This window comes from Panthera tigris, chromosome D3, assembly GCF_018350195.1.
Source record: "Panthera tigris isolate Pti1 chromosome D3, P.tigris_Pti1_mat1.1, whole genome shotgun sequence".
NCBI lineage: Eukaryota > Metazoa > Chordata > Mammalia > Carnivora > Felidae > Panthera > Panthera tigris.
The window spans coordinates 82,125,581-82,139,298 of NC_056671.1; positions in this window are offsets into that span (position 1 = coordinate 82,125,581).

A 13,718-nucleotide genomic window follows, 5' to 3' on the forward strand; every position below is an offset into this window, starting at 1 on the left:
TAGGTGATACACTTGAAACAAATAGCAAAAAGTTTGAAGGATAGCTTGACGGCATACAGAATTATCAAAGATAATGCCACACTAAACTAAAAAAAAAGGCACAAACACTTAAAGTAAGTAAAAAATGATGGAACCTCTAACAGAAAAATGATGTCTGGTCAGCAGCCCCATTCAAAGCTCTTTTCATCTTGTCCACACCCTTCCCATCTGCCACACAGAAAAATGCATGAGAGCAACTCACGAGAGAAAATCAGAAACCAGGATTTAAGTTGTCCTATCACCAGAATCAGGGAGGAATTAAATAAAGGAGAGTCTAGCTAAATGAGGTTGCTCAGAATCTAAGAACAGTACGATCTGCATTTAGGTCAGAGGTACCCTGTGCTTTCAAATTCCCTGCCCCACATTTTTCAGGCACTCCCAAGAATCTAGTAGAGTCAAGTGGAACTTTGGACAGGTTTCTCCACTTCGTGACCATGGATTTTACCATCAGCCAAAATGCTGATGCCAGATGATGACTCTCTGTTCACCTTTCGTCTTTGAGAATATGACACTCTGAATAGCAATTAAGCAGGAAATAAGATTGAACTGCTGGAGTGAAACAATAAATTCGAGAGGAAAATCTGACCAATTGAGTTCTGTGGGCAGGGCAGAAAGATACCATTTGGAAGCCGTGCATTTTGGATATTGAAATCTCCATGTGCTCTGGTGTTCGGTGTATAAAGATCCTACACTTAAGAACTTTCAGTCCAAAAAATGGTATAAATGGGAGAAAACTTAGAAATGCATCAACTCTGCAAATCACTTCTACGGATGAAAATACAGAGAGGTTGCCAGATGAGAAGCAAAATTTAAGCTTATATTAATCTTGAGTTTTACAAAGATCAAATGACTTTGTTAGCTAAAATTAGAGAAGAAAAATAAATTTAAAAAGGCCAATCATTAACATACTCTACAGTATTCTAAAGTTGAAACTATGAATTAAGTAATATTACAAACACCCAGTCATTTGTGAATGGTTTTTCGAAGAATGACATTTTTAAATTCGATGAAACCTGCTGTACCTGTAATTGTTGTTTTTTGTTTTTCTTTCTTTTTCTATCGAGAAGTCTTTGCCAACTTCATTTCCACTTCTAACTATGTTCATGATTTCTTTTAACATACTGGAAAAATTGAGTATATTTATAATTGGTACTTAACTGCCCTTGTCTCTTAAAAGGGCATTGTCTCTTGTCTCTTGTCTCTCTAAAAACATGTTTCTATCATTTTCTGGTTCTGTTTCTATTTCTTAATATTTTTATCATGGTCATAGAGCAGAATTTTCTCTTTTTGGAAATGTATAGCAATTTTTATTAGATGCTGGAATTTATGATTATATATTATCAAAGGCAAAATTTTGTTGTACTTTAAAAATAATCTTGAAATTAGTTTTAACCACAACTTCCAAAAAGTAGAACAGCTATATCTACTAAAATTTCATGAAATCCTTTTTGTACAAGGGGATATTAATAAAGTTCCTGGTTGTGAAATATTTCCTTACTTTCAATATTTTATGTGTCTTTGAGACTATAATTTATATCATGTGAAAAAAAACAAATATAAAATAACTCTCAGTTGGTGTGTTTGTTCAGCTCTTTTTGTCATGGAATCTTAACATAAATACATCAAAAAAGAATGTGAAGGAAACTACACACACTTTTTTTTTATTTTTTTGTAATTTCAAGATTAAGAGTAGCACCAAAGTGCCCTGACCCTTCTTCTAGAATGTTTCTCCATGACATCAAATTCTTGCATTTAATGATATGGGTTTGTTCTTCCAAATTTAAATATATTTGATTTGGCTCTTCACAAAATTCCCTTACAGACTACATATTCTGGTTGCCTAAAAATGACTCCCTATTTCCTCCAATGTTAGATAATAGAATAGTCTGGAAACTGTGGGGAAAAAGTGGAGTATTTTCTTGGTTTTCAAAAGAGTGACCAAAGTTTTTTTTTTGTTCCCTTTCTTTTGTGAAATATATGGTCCATGAATGTCAACAGTGAATGATATTTTTTTGCATTGTCTTTAATTGAATTATGTGTTGAGCCAATTGGTATTTTAAATCAAATTTACAAAATCAATTTTAAATAGCTAATTCCCTACATAGAGGTGCTCCAATTCCTGAAATTTATTAGCAGAGCAAATATAGCTAGAGATGAAATCGAGGGTAACTTTGCAATTAAAGTGCAGTTGAATACAAGAATTAGATTAAAATGACTTAAAATACAAAATTAAAATTTGAGGAAATGAAGCTATTAAGTAATGTCTGTATTCCTATAATGTATTATTACTTTTGTTAATCATTAGCAAATAGTCCGAGCAACTTCATAAACTTGTATGTTTAATAGAAATAACAATGAAGAATGAGGTGAGGTAGATATCTTATTCACATAGTGCTTATCCACAGTATTTTGGGCTTCCTTTCCGAACACATTCATGTTGCACAGAGTATAAGTACGATGGAAATACATTCAATCTATACAAAAATATATCTAATCAATATCTATAATATATTCTAATATATTTACAATGTTAATATTTTACATGAGAATAAACCTATGTCTAAAGTATCATATGTTTATACAGGGTAATATATATATACCCACATATACTTATCACATTATATATTACATTACATGCACATAATATATATATATATATATATATAATATGTATTATATATCATAATACATTAGATATACTATAGATATCTGGTATCTGAATATATGAAATATAGCATATGTTATATATTCTGAATATATATAATATACACATATAATGGTATATATAGCATGATTGTATATTATATTACAAATAATTGATAGTATGTATTATAATATATGTTATATTATATATACTATGCATAGTATATGTGTATGTGTCTATGCATATATTGTATACATGCATATATTATCCATGGTACAGTTTATTAAATTATTGAAACCTTGTAAGTGAAGACATGTGCATTGCGCTTATGGTTCTGTACCTGTGTGAACTTATTCAGGTCTTCACTCTCTCCATCCATGTGGCAAGAATAGACTCCTGGGAATTCTTTTTGCTAAAAAGTTCTTTGTTAATTGTTTTAATGTACCAGCCTTTTATAAGATCTTATTATTTAAAAATAATAACTTTTACAAACACTTATTTAAAATTAATTTCTGTATTTTGATGGCCAAAAGTAAAAACAGATAAGGACAAATCTATTTCTTAACTCTTGCTTTATATGAAACTCTGTAGCACAATATATAAAATGTTAAGATTGTTTAATTGACAGAATAGTCTAGACAGACTTGTTAGAATGGCTGGTCCATGAGGGAGATGAAATGTTTTTTCTTACGATCGGTGCATTTACTCCATTTATCTGATTTTTTGTAGAGTTTCATATTTTCTGCATCATTTTGGATGCACTCCAGCCATGAGAAAGCCTTGAAAACAGTATGCAACAGATCTCATCTGAACCGTGTTAGAAAAGTCACCTGATCGGGCCACGTTGCCTAGACAGGCCCATGGCACTGAAGGAGGAAAAAAAGGCCAAGCAATAAATGCTAAGACGGCCATGTGTGCCGTGCAGAACATGAACTAAAACCTGAAAACAGTTTATATTCCAGGTATGTATCAAACTGCAGATGTCATGTAAGGGTGTTTGCTGATGGAGATTACATGTCACACGGAAAGGTCCTTTAAGGAAACTTCCAAGGTGATGAGCCATCATAATAAATCAGCCAAATGATCCCAGCTGATGAAAGGAGATTCTCCTTAAGATCAATCATCATGAACAAGCTGACAACAAAGTAGCCTTGCTGCTGATCTGATGCCAGGCTCTGTGGAAGATTTCACACATCCTTGAAATGCAACTAGTGTGAAAATTGCACACTCCTCACATAGACAGTTTGGCTCAGAGAGAGGTAAAGAGAGAATGATAGCCTTTTGACCCCCGAAAAAGAGGTGCATAAAGCTCTGTGAAAGAGACGGCGTCTGTGTGTATATGCGTGTGAGTGTGTGTGCGTGTATGTGGGCGTGTGTGGGCGTGAGTCTGTGTGCACGTGTCTGTGTGCATGTGTGTGTGTGTGCACTCATGTGTATATCCACACATGTGTATGCACATGCATATGTGTGTGCACGTATGTGTGTATGCGTGCACGCATGTGTGTATGGGTGTGAGTCTGTGTGCACTGTCTGTGTGCAGGTGTGTGTACGTGCATGTATATATGTGTGTGCACATGCATGTGTGTGTGTGTGTGTGTGTATGACTATCAGGAGGAGAGTCGAGTCAAGAGTGGCATAACAGAGGTTAAGTAGAGGAGACACAGGAGGGGCAGGGCAAATAAGGACTCTGACAGTATTTCCACACAGTACTGACTTCAACCAGCCAGAAAGGACTCACTGAAGAGTCAGCAGCAAGGAGCTGGTTGGACTCGTCCCCAGCCACACCACGGCTACACACATTGTTTAATATGAAAAATTGCCATATTCCCCACTACGGTGTCAATTTGAAACGCAGGCATCACTTGCAGCTCACGGACCCTAAAACCCTCCCTCCACATAGAAATGCTGGTGCACCAGGGTGCCTGTGGTTCAAACCTGAAGAATTCAGTAAGTGATTCTCAGGATGGAAAACTGAGGTTTTTTGCTGGAATCACAGGGAAGTCGCATGCTTGAAACACAATTTAAAATGTGTTTGTTTTAAGCATGACAATCCATTCTGAATGATCATGACTAACCACGGCCTTGAAGGTATGCGTACGTGCTCAGGCTGGCTCAAGAAAACAGCCAGGGCTGGGACCATTACTGACCAGGGCGGGCATCAGGAGAACCGAGGCGTGCTCTTAGCTCTGCTACTAACTGGTCCTAGACATTGAGGAAGTCACTGAACCAACCTGGACTTCAGTTTTCTACCCTCAAAGGGAGATTCTTGCCCTTGATGAAAACCATTAACGAACTTTGTGAAACTTACATGCTCTGCTCTCCATTATTGAAATGAGTTGCCCGCGTTGTGGATCTTGCCAAGGAAAAATATCACACAGAAGAATAACTTATTTTCCTATCTAGAAGAGTATCGTATGTTATTATCTAACCTAAGTTTCATTTTTTGTATATAGCTGAATTTGAATATTCTCTTAAACGTCTGTGAAGTTTCTAGTGACATGATTCTTGATCCCTTATTTTTATCACATTAATTGTGGTCAAAAATCATACAATCCCCCTTAATAATCAACCAGTGAGTAAACATTATTGTAAATCTTTCTCCATCGCTTTTCTGTAAAGATTCGACTTTACCCTTAATCATCTGACTTGTTTTCACAGTTATTTTAAAAAGCCAGACACTCAATTAGGAAATCTAATAATTCTAGGCAAATGTTTGAACAAATACCAATGTGGTTATTCTTTACTAGTGTTTGAGGTCAAAAATCCCACTGAGGAGACTTCCCAGTGTGCCATGTGAATGCTTGTATTAATGAATAAAACATGGCATGTTTTCAGAAATATGATTTATTGAATGTCAAACCTTTGCAATAGTCTAGGTCTTTTAATTTCCTCTCCTCATAATGGACATTAGTGAAATGAATCGAGAGTAAGGAGAAAGAGAACTGAGAAAAAAGCCACTTGTACAAAGTGAAGTACAACTTCCCCTCTGTACAGATTAACTGGTCACATTTGGGAAAATAGATTAAATATACTTTTCGGTTCTATCCTATTTCCTGGTATGTGCTGATTGCTTATACAGGTTTTTGATCATGATGAATCTTACTTCCTAGTATATTTTTCTCCTTTCACTGAAAATGTTTCCCATATGATTTTAATGTAAACACTTCCATCTATAATGTTTCATCATGACAGCTGAGCTGTGTTTCGGAAACTGAGAGCGTCATGGGCACTACTTTCTATCAACTGGAAATCTCTGCACATGTTCCTAGTAAACTCAGATTCAACGGGAGAAGAAGACGAATGACCTTGTCGATATTTCTTTTTCTCATCTTCCATGTCAACAGATTCTGTGTTTAGGGTGAAAAAAGATATGCCAGAGGGATTATAAATTCCAGCATATGTTGTGTATGTGGCGTCGTTGTGCTATTTGCTCTGGGGAGGATGGAACCTTAAAGTGTGCAATTGAGTCTTGGGACAGCCCCTTGATGTTGCTAGTGAGACAGTTATAGTGGACTAAGAAGCACAGACATTTGGTTATAAATCAGGCTCCAGTGTTATGATAAAGTTTATAGAAACTGTATAAACAGCATACAGCTTATGAGGGAGGAGCGATCTTTGTCCTTTTCTTGCCTTCTTATTTTTATTCCTACAGTGAGAAGTTTTGAGTAGTTGGGAAGCTGGTATGTAATCCTCATGAGGGAGGAGGAATAATATTTTCAGTGAAATAGGGAAAAAAAGCGCACAAGTCACCTCTGCAACTCAGTCCTCCCGACATCTCTCTTTCAGTGAGCTTGTCTCCAGAATGGCCACCCTTCCGTCCATGCAGGAAAGAAATCTGGGTAGAATTCTTGCCCTATAGAGGTAACTGTGAAAGCCAGTCTTTCTTTGTTTCTGTCTCTGTCTGTCTGTCTGTCTGTCTCTTGCTGCTCTCTCTGTCTCTGTCTCTGTCTCTCTGTCTCTCTTTCTCTCTCTCTCTCTCTCTCTCTCTCACACACACACACACACACAAACACACACACATACACACACAACAATATGTAGTTGTATTTGCAGATTAGCCAACCAGATTTTCATGGGATTCCAGTCAAGGAACATTCAAGTGTCCAGTATTCAGTACTCCGGTGAAAATGACACCTGCTAATTTAAAGATTGATACCAATAAATGCCAACACATGCTATTCTGGGCTTTATTTTCAAAGACTTTCTGAATTTAAACTTAGAATTTTTAAAATGTGTAATGTTAAACTTATTTGATTTGCATTTGATTAAGTTTACAAAATGAGAAATCTTATACATATTTCTGAAGGTTTACATACTTAAACAAATTCTCTACAAAGTTTGAGCTAAGCCATCAGGCAAAAAGTCTAATATTATATAAAATGCCAGCGAAATATTAGGATAGACCAAATTAACTGTTAATATTAAAATAAATCTGTAATAATGAATATGAAATGGGAATACAGGAAAAAATGATTTTGGAAATGAAATGGAGAACAAAACAATACACGACCGCCAACAAAGATTAATCAGTATACTTTAATCCATGTACAAGAAGACAGCAAAACAACAAAAAAAGGTTTATAACTTGTATTATAAAATTAGATTCTGAACATTTTTTCTCATCCTTGATGCTGAGAAATCTGATGCTACTTTAGATTTTCTGGAATACAACACGCTCCAATTTTTTCCTGTAAGACACCCCAGGTATTACGCTGGCAAATATTCACAGCAAAAATTAAAAAAAAAATGATTGACCCATAGTCATTTACTATAAAGTTTATATTGAAAAGAAGATACTTTCTTACATATTTAGATTTTTTCAAACAGGATCCCCAAATCAAACTTGTGACAGAATCTGCTCCAAAACTTTATTTAGTCAGAGAAGATTTTGGTTTTCTCTAGAGTATGCTTATTGGACTTTGCGATCAGGGAGGTAAAGATTTATAATATAAAACTCAAATCTGCTCATGTTTAATTAGCTATTATTTTCAAATGTTTACGATACCTGTGTTATATGCTGTATGTAGCTAGCTGTCTTGATGTGCGCTGACATCGATAACATGTCCGTGCCGGGATGCCTGGGTGGCTCAGTCGGTCAAGCATCGGACTTTGGTATGATCTCACGGTTCATGAGTTTGAGCCTCCACTGGGGAGCCTGCCTAGGAGTCTCTCTCTCCCTCTCTCCCTCTCTCGGCCCCTCCCCCACCTCTCCTCCCCCTCTCTGTCTCTCTCTCTCAAAATAAAATACAATAAAAACTTTAAAAGATAGCATTATATTTCCTTCAGGACACTAGCTATGGTAGGAAAAGTCTCAGGGCAACATCGAAGGATGCTGGACAAGATTTAAAGATTTGGAGGTCCTCATCCTGCAAAGAACTGGCTCATTTAGAGCTTATTATACTCAGAGTGTGGAATTAGATACTGTTATCTTGACAGGCTTCACCAAACCACCTTCATGACCTTCAAATCACAGTGTTCTTAGCAGATACATAAAGATCGTTTGAGAAAAGAAATGTCTTGAGAGTATCCTTTTTTTTTTTTTTAAGTTTATCATGTAGCAAAATTCATCTTATCAAAGTCACTGTGTATATTTTACTTTCAGTATTCATGCATTTGTTTGGGATTGTGTTTCTGTAAGGACTACATATTTATAATTTACATTTCAAATATTCCACCAGTGTCTTTCCCTCATCATTTATAAACGCTGTAGAGATTACTGAATACATCACAGTTCCATGGAGCAAGTAAGACACTTTAAGCACCTACTATTATGTTAGGAAACAAAAAGAAATGTTGGTCGGTGGTGAATAAAGCTAGGGAGACAAATTTTAGGAAAGAGGACTCCATTCACAATATGACTCCGTAGCATTTCTACTGAATAGTCATTAGTAACCGACAGAGTGCATATAGATGAAGGTAGGTTATTGCTTTTTGAAACTCAGAGGGGAAAAAAAAATCAGTATCATAGATAAAGATTTCAATTCCTGTCCTCACTAGCCTACTTTGCAATTAAACCAAAGTCATTAATTTTTAGCCTCAAGTACATGACAATTCAGAATTTTACCTCTGTATGCAAAAACTCAATAAAATGGGCCATGGTGGGAGAGCCACTGCATATGCAAATTCGCATGCATTAGAAATAGATTTCACTTCGCAATGTCATGGTAAGTCACTGTAATAGGGAACTACTGCGATTTTCTAAGAAAATCGCATTTCTAAGCATTCTGTGCTAAACTTTAAGTTTCTTCCTAAATAATTTGGCACTTGAGAGTTTGGATTCGTTTCTGAAATATTCTGCCAAATTTATGAGCCCCAGATGATCACTTTTGATGCTTATTGTTATTACCTTTAGATTATCTTTCAAGATACGGAGACATAGGGTGAAGTAGGAGACGTGGGTTCTGTCCCAGCTTTGTCATCAGCCAACTGTGATTTGGAGGAACTATTTGGGCTTCATTGCCCCCCCAAATAGTGAATGTCTTGGGATAAATGACCTCTAAATGAATCCCTTTGTAATTAAAATAAAAGATCATTTATCAGGATCTTGCCCAAATTCACACAATTTTCAGAATCTTCAATTACACACTTATCGATAAATCCCATGTCAGCGGTACCTGGGTAGCTCAGTCGGTTAAGCATCTGACTCTTGATCTTGGCTCAAGTCATGATCTCAAGGTTCATGAACTCAAACCCAATTACACACTTATCGATAAATTCCAAGTCAGGGGCACCTGGGTAGCTCAGTCGGTTAAGCGTCTGACTCTTAATCTTGGCTCAAGTCATGATCTCAAGGTTCATGAACTCAAACCCAGCGTCAGGATCCTCACTGACAATGTGGAGCCTGCTTGGGATTCTGTCTCTCTCTACTCCTCCTCTTCTCTCTCTCACTCTGTCTCTCTCAAAATAAATAAATAAACTTAAAAAATAAAATAAATTGCAAGTCAGTGGTTAGCGTCTGAACAGTTATAAACCACTAGATAATTAGTTTTTTCTGTTTTCTAGTTAATATATTCCTAAATCCAGAATATTCCTAAATGTACTTGGCAATATCAGTGGCTACGTGAGTCTGTGGCCCTGCTAAAGATCCTGGAGAGGGAAGATTTCTCTCCTTGACACAGTTGCATTTAACTGCAGACGTGAGCACTTTTGTCCCCAATGAGTTTTGTAGTTAAAGGGGCAGGGGATGGGTTATTTCTTTTGATTTCTAGGTGCATTTTGTATTAAGTCTTCTGGAAGAATCTAATTTAACCTCCCTCTTAAGAACACATTCATAATTCACTGGAAATTGAAACTCTATAAAGGTAAAAGTATATCAGCTGTAGTTGGGGTGATTTTTGTGGATTAATCTAGATTTGAAGACTTATTTTTTTCTATAAAATTAATGAGAAGGCTATTTGCATTGATTTTAATAACATTCAAGGAACAATTAGTACATATATTAATATCATACTGCCTTCTCCAAATGTATGCACCATCTAAGGTGTTTTCGTCATTTTGATTCGGTGTTTTCATTTTCATTGGATAGATATCCAGCAGTAGAATTGTTGGATCATATGGTAGCTTTATTTTTAGGTTTTTTTCTTTTTTCAGATGTCTTTATTTTTTGAGAGAGAGTGCAAGTGGGGAAGAGGCAAAGAGGGGGGACAGAAGATCTGAAGCGGGCTCTGTGTTGACAACCGTGAGCTCAGTGCAGGGCTGAAACTCATGAGCCACGAGGTCATGACCTGAGCTGAAGTCAAAAGCCCAACCAACTGAGCCACCCAGGTGCCCCAAGTTTTTGTTTCTTTCTCCTTTTTTTTTTTTTTTTTTTTTTTTAGGAAACCTCATACTGTTTTCCACAGTGGCCACATCAATTTAGTGAGTTATAAGGGATGTAGTTAATAAGAAGGAAACCAAACTTCTAATTGAAAAGGGAGGGATCAAAGACATGATACTGAACAAATAAATTGGTAAATTTCATGTTAAATTTAAATAAACATCAACCACAAAAGTCAATATAAAGGTAATGGTAATTTAGTTATAAAAGGGGAGCTAAAATCCTAGATGAATCAGGAAACCAAAGATCACATTTAAGTATCATGTGAAGGAAAAACTTCAGAGCTCTTGAAAACATTAAACATTATTAGGCCAAGAGTGGTTGTTAAAAGTTTTAATGGTAAATAGAGTGTATAACGTCCAAACAAGAAGGATCAAAAGGGGAAAATAAAATACAGGAAAATGGATCCATCCAAAGTCTTGCCAAATAAAACTTAGCAGAATCTTACAGTGTAGATATTAGAACTTGGTGAAATGATAAAATATTCCATTCAAAGTCAATGTCTACTGTCACTGTCACTTTTCTGCATTGTACTGGAAAACCAATTCAGCTAAATAAGATATGAAAAGATGTATAAAATGTACAATAAAGGAAATAAAATAGTCATTGAACTTCTATGATGTTATCCGTTGTAGCATACAACATCAGAGAAACTCTAAAGACAATAAACATGACCAGTAAGCTTGTTGGGTATAAAGAGTCAATATATGATAACCATTAGAAATTTATATACTAGAAAAAGTTATGGAATATTATTTAAAAATACATTTCTAGGGGCACCTGGCTGACTCAGTCAGTAGAGCATGCAACTCTTGATCTCAGGGTGGTGAGTTCAAGCCCCACACTGGGCGTGGAGCTTTACTAAATCAATCAATCAATCAATCAATCTCTAATAGTGACAAAACAATCATTAGGATAAATTTCACAAAATCATTCCAGTTTTGTAAAAAAAAATTCATTTTATTAAACATGTAAAAATTTAAGTAAAAATACAAATATCCATAAATCCCAAATCACAAAGAGAATTGCTTTTTTCCCCCTAAATATCTCATAATTGCAGTGCAATCAGGCCAGCCGATCCAAAAGTTTGCATAGAAGAGGAAATGATCAAGAGACAAGTTTCATCAAGAAAAATCATGGTCAAAACTTGCCATGTTAGATAAAGTTTATTACAAAGCCAGTAATTCAAACACTATGTGGCATAGGAGAGACATAAAATTTATAAAGAAGAAAGAAAAAAAGCCTTATAGGTATAGGCACTTAGAATATGATGAAGGTATCAACAAAAATCAATGGGCAAAAGATGATCTGGTTAACTATTTGTAAAAATACTGTTTTATGACATATTACAATGTATTTTATGTAAAAATGCACACAATATTATTTATATTTAGTGGATATAACAATACGTTAATAGGACATACACACGAAGATTTTCCTATATATAAATGTGAACTCACACCACACCCATCCATTATAGCATCATTTAGTAAATGGTAGTTACAAGTGTGTCTGATATTCCTTGTTGTCTTATATTTTTGAAATTTTTCATGATGAAATATTTTATTTTATATTTAAGGATAAGTGAAATGAGAGGAAAGAGAAAATAACACATCCCAACCTTCTTCACTGCTTCTTCTGAAGGCAAGTGCCTATGACATAAGACACGGCATTTATTCTTCAGTCCTCACCATGGAGTGAGCTACCAATCCTCTACCCATGTAATGAAAACATCTACTGGAGTTTTATAGATTGAGTAAAAACGTTGAGTCCCCCCCCCTTTTCTATACTATTTTTTTTTAAATCTCGAATGGTATTTTGAATGAATAATTTCTATTTCATCTCTCAAACTTGAGTCAGCACAATTTCACTTTCTTGCTGTAAGAATGACATTTTCTTTCTTTCTTTTTTTTTTTTTTTTTTACCTCCAGAAATCGTTTGAGGGATTAGAGGCTGGGAAGAGTAATTGCCTACAACATTAAAACCACCCACTGTGATTTGTAGGACTTCAGCCAAATCGGGTGACTCAGTGACAAACTACCACCTTTACAACTCCAGGTAATAGAAGACGAGCGGATCCTCACCATCTGTACCTAATTTTATTTTCCATGGAGAGGAAGTATTATCTCTAACCCTCTCTTGCGGCTTAATTTGCCCTCTGAAATGGAATAAACCATACTGCAGTTACAAAGGAAATGGACATATGTAAGTGATTTCTGAGAGAACTTGGCATCCTTTTCTCCCCGGCGCTGCTGCTTTTCATGAACCTGCATACTCTGGCCTCCTTTCTGATCCGTTCCATTTTGGGAGCCAGCCGTTAGCACCCCCTCATAGGCCACTTTTGGCAGCTAGAGGCCTGTAAGAACGCTGGCCAGCCTCAGCTGCTTACGGAGCAGATGTTTGGGCAGTCACATTTTTGAAATTTACATTCTCTGTAGAACAGAGGGCGGGTTTTAAAGATAATTTTGTCCACATTGCACTTTCCTCTCTTTTGATTATTAAGCACTTAAAAGGCCTAATGTTTGGACATTTTCTGCTGATACCGTTAGGTATTCGTGGCCCTCAAAAACGGCGTGAGAGTCTAAAATGTAACAAGCAATCGGTAGTTCTGATGGTACAAACAAAACCAAGATGTCAAACTACGTAAAAAGTTCACTCACTAAAAAATCGGGAGAAAAAACAATTTAACGTATTATTATACCCATGCTATAAATTTGTTAAGTTAATAATAATATTTTAGGAACATTATTCATGGACGTTTATAAAGACCAATTCTCCCCGTACAGAATATACAGACGATTAACTCACGGCCTCTACCTTCTAAAGGGCTAACAAAGTGGTGGTCACAGAGAGCGAATAGAAATAACGAAAATACAAGTTAGATGAAGAATGTATATACATATATATGCTAACATATATATAGTGGAAATAAAATGCCACTTGTGTGCGATATGCACATAGATAGAATGCCACCTGCGTCTTGTATGAGTATAGTATACTGTATATAGTATACCACGGTTTGAAACTAAAATGTTGCAATTATTCTGTAATGTTTGGTTACTTGTTTTATATCTTGATATTCACAGTTCTTTTTAAAGATTGAGTTGGTTGCTTCTGACTATATGAGGGGGAAGCACATCTGAGTTTTCTGTGAAGCCAATTCTGAAGTCTAAAGAAAGAATAAAACATTGCTGTTTTCTTTAAAATGGATAGAATATG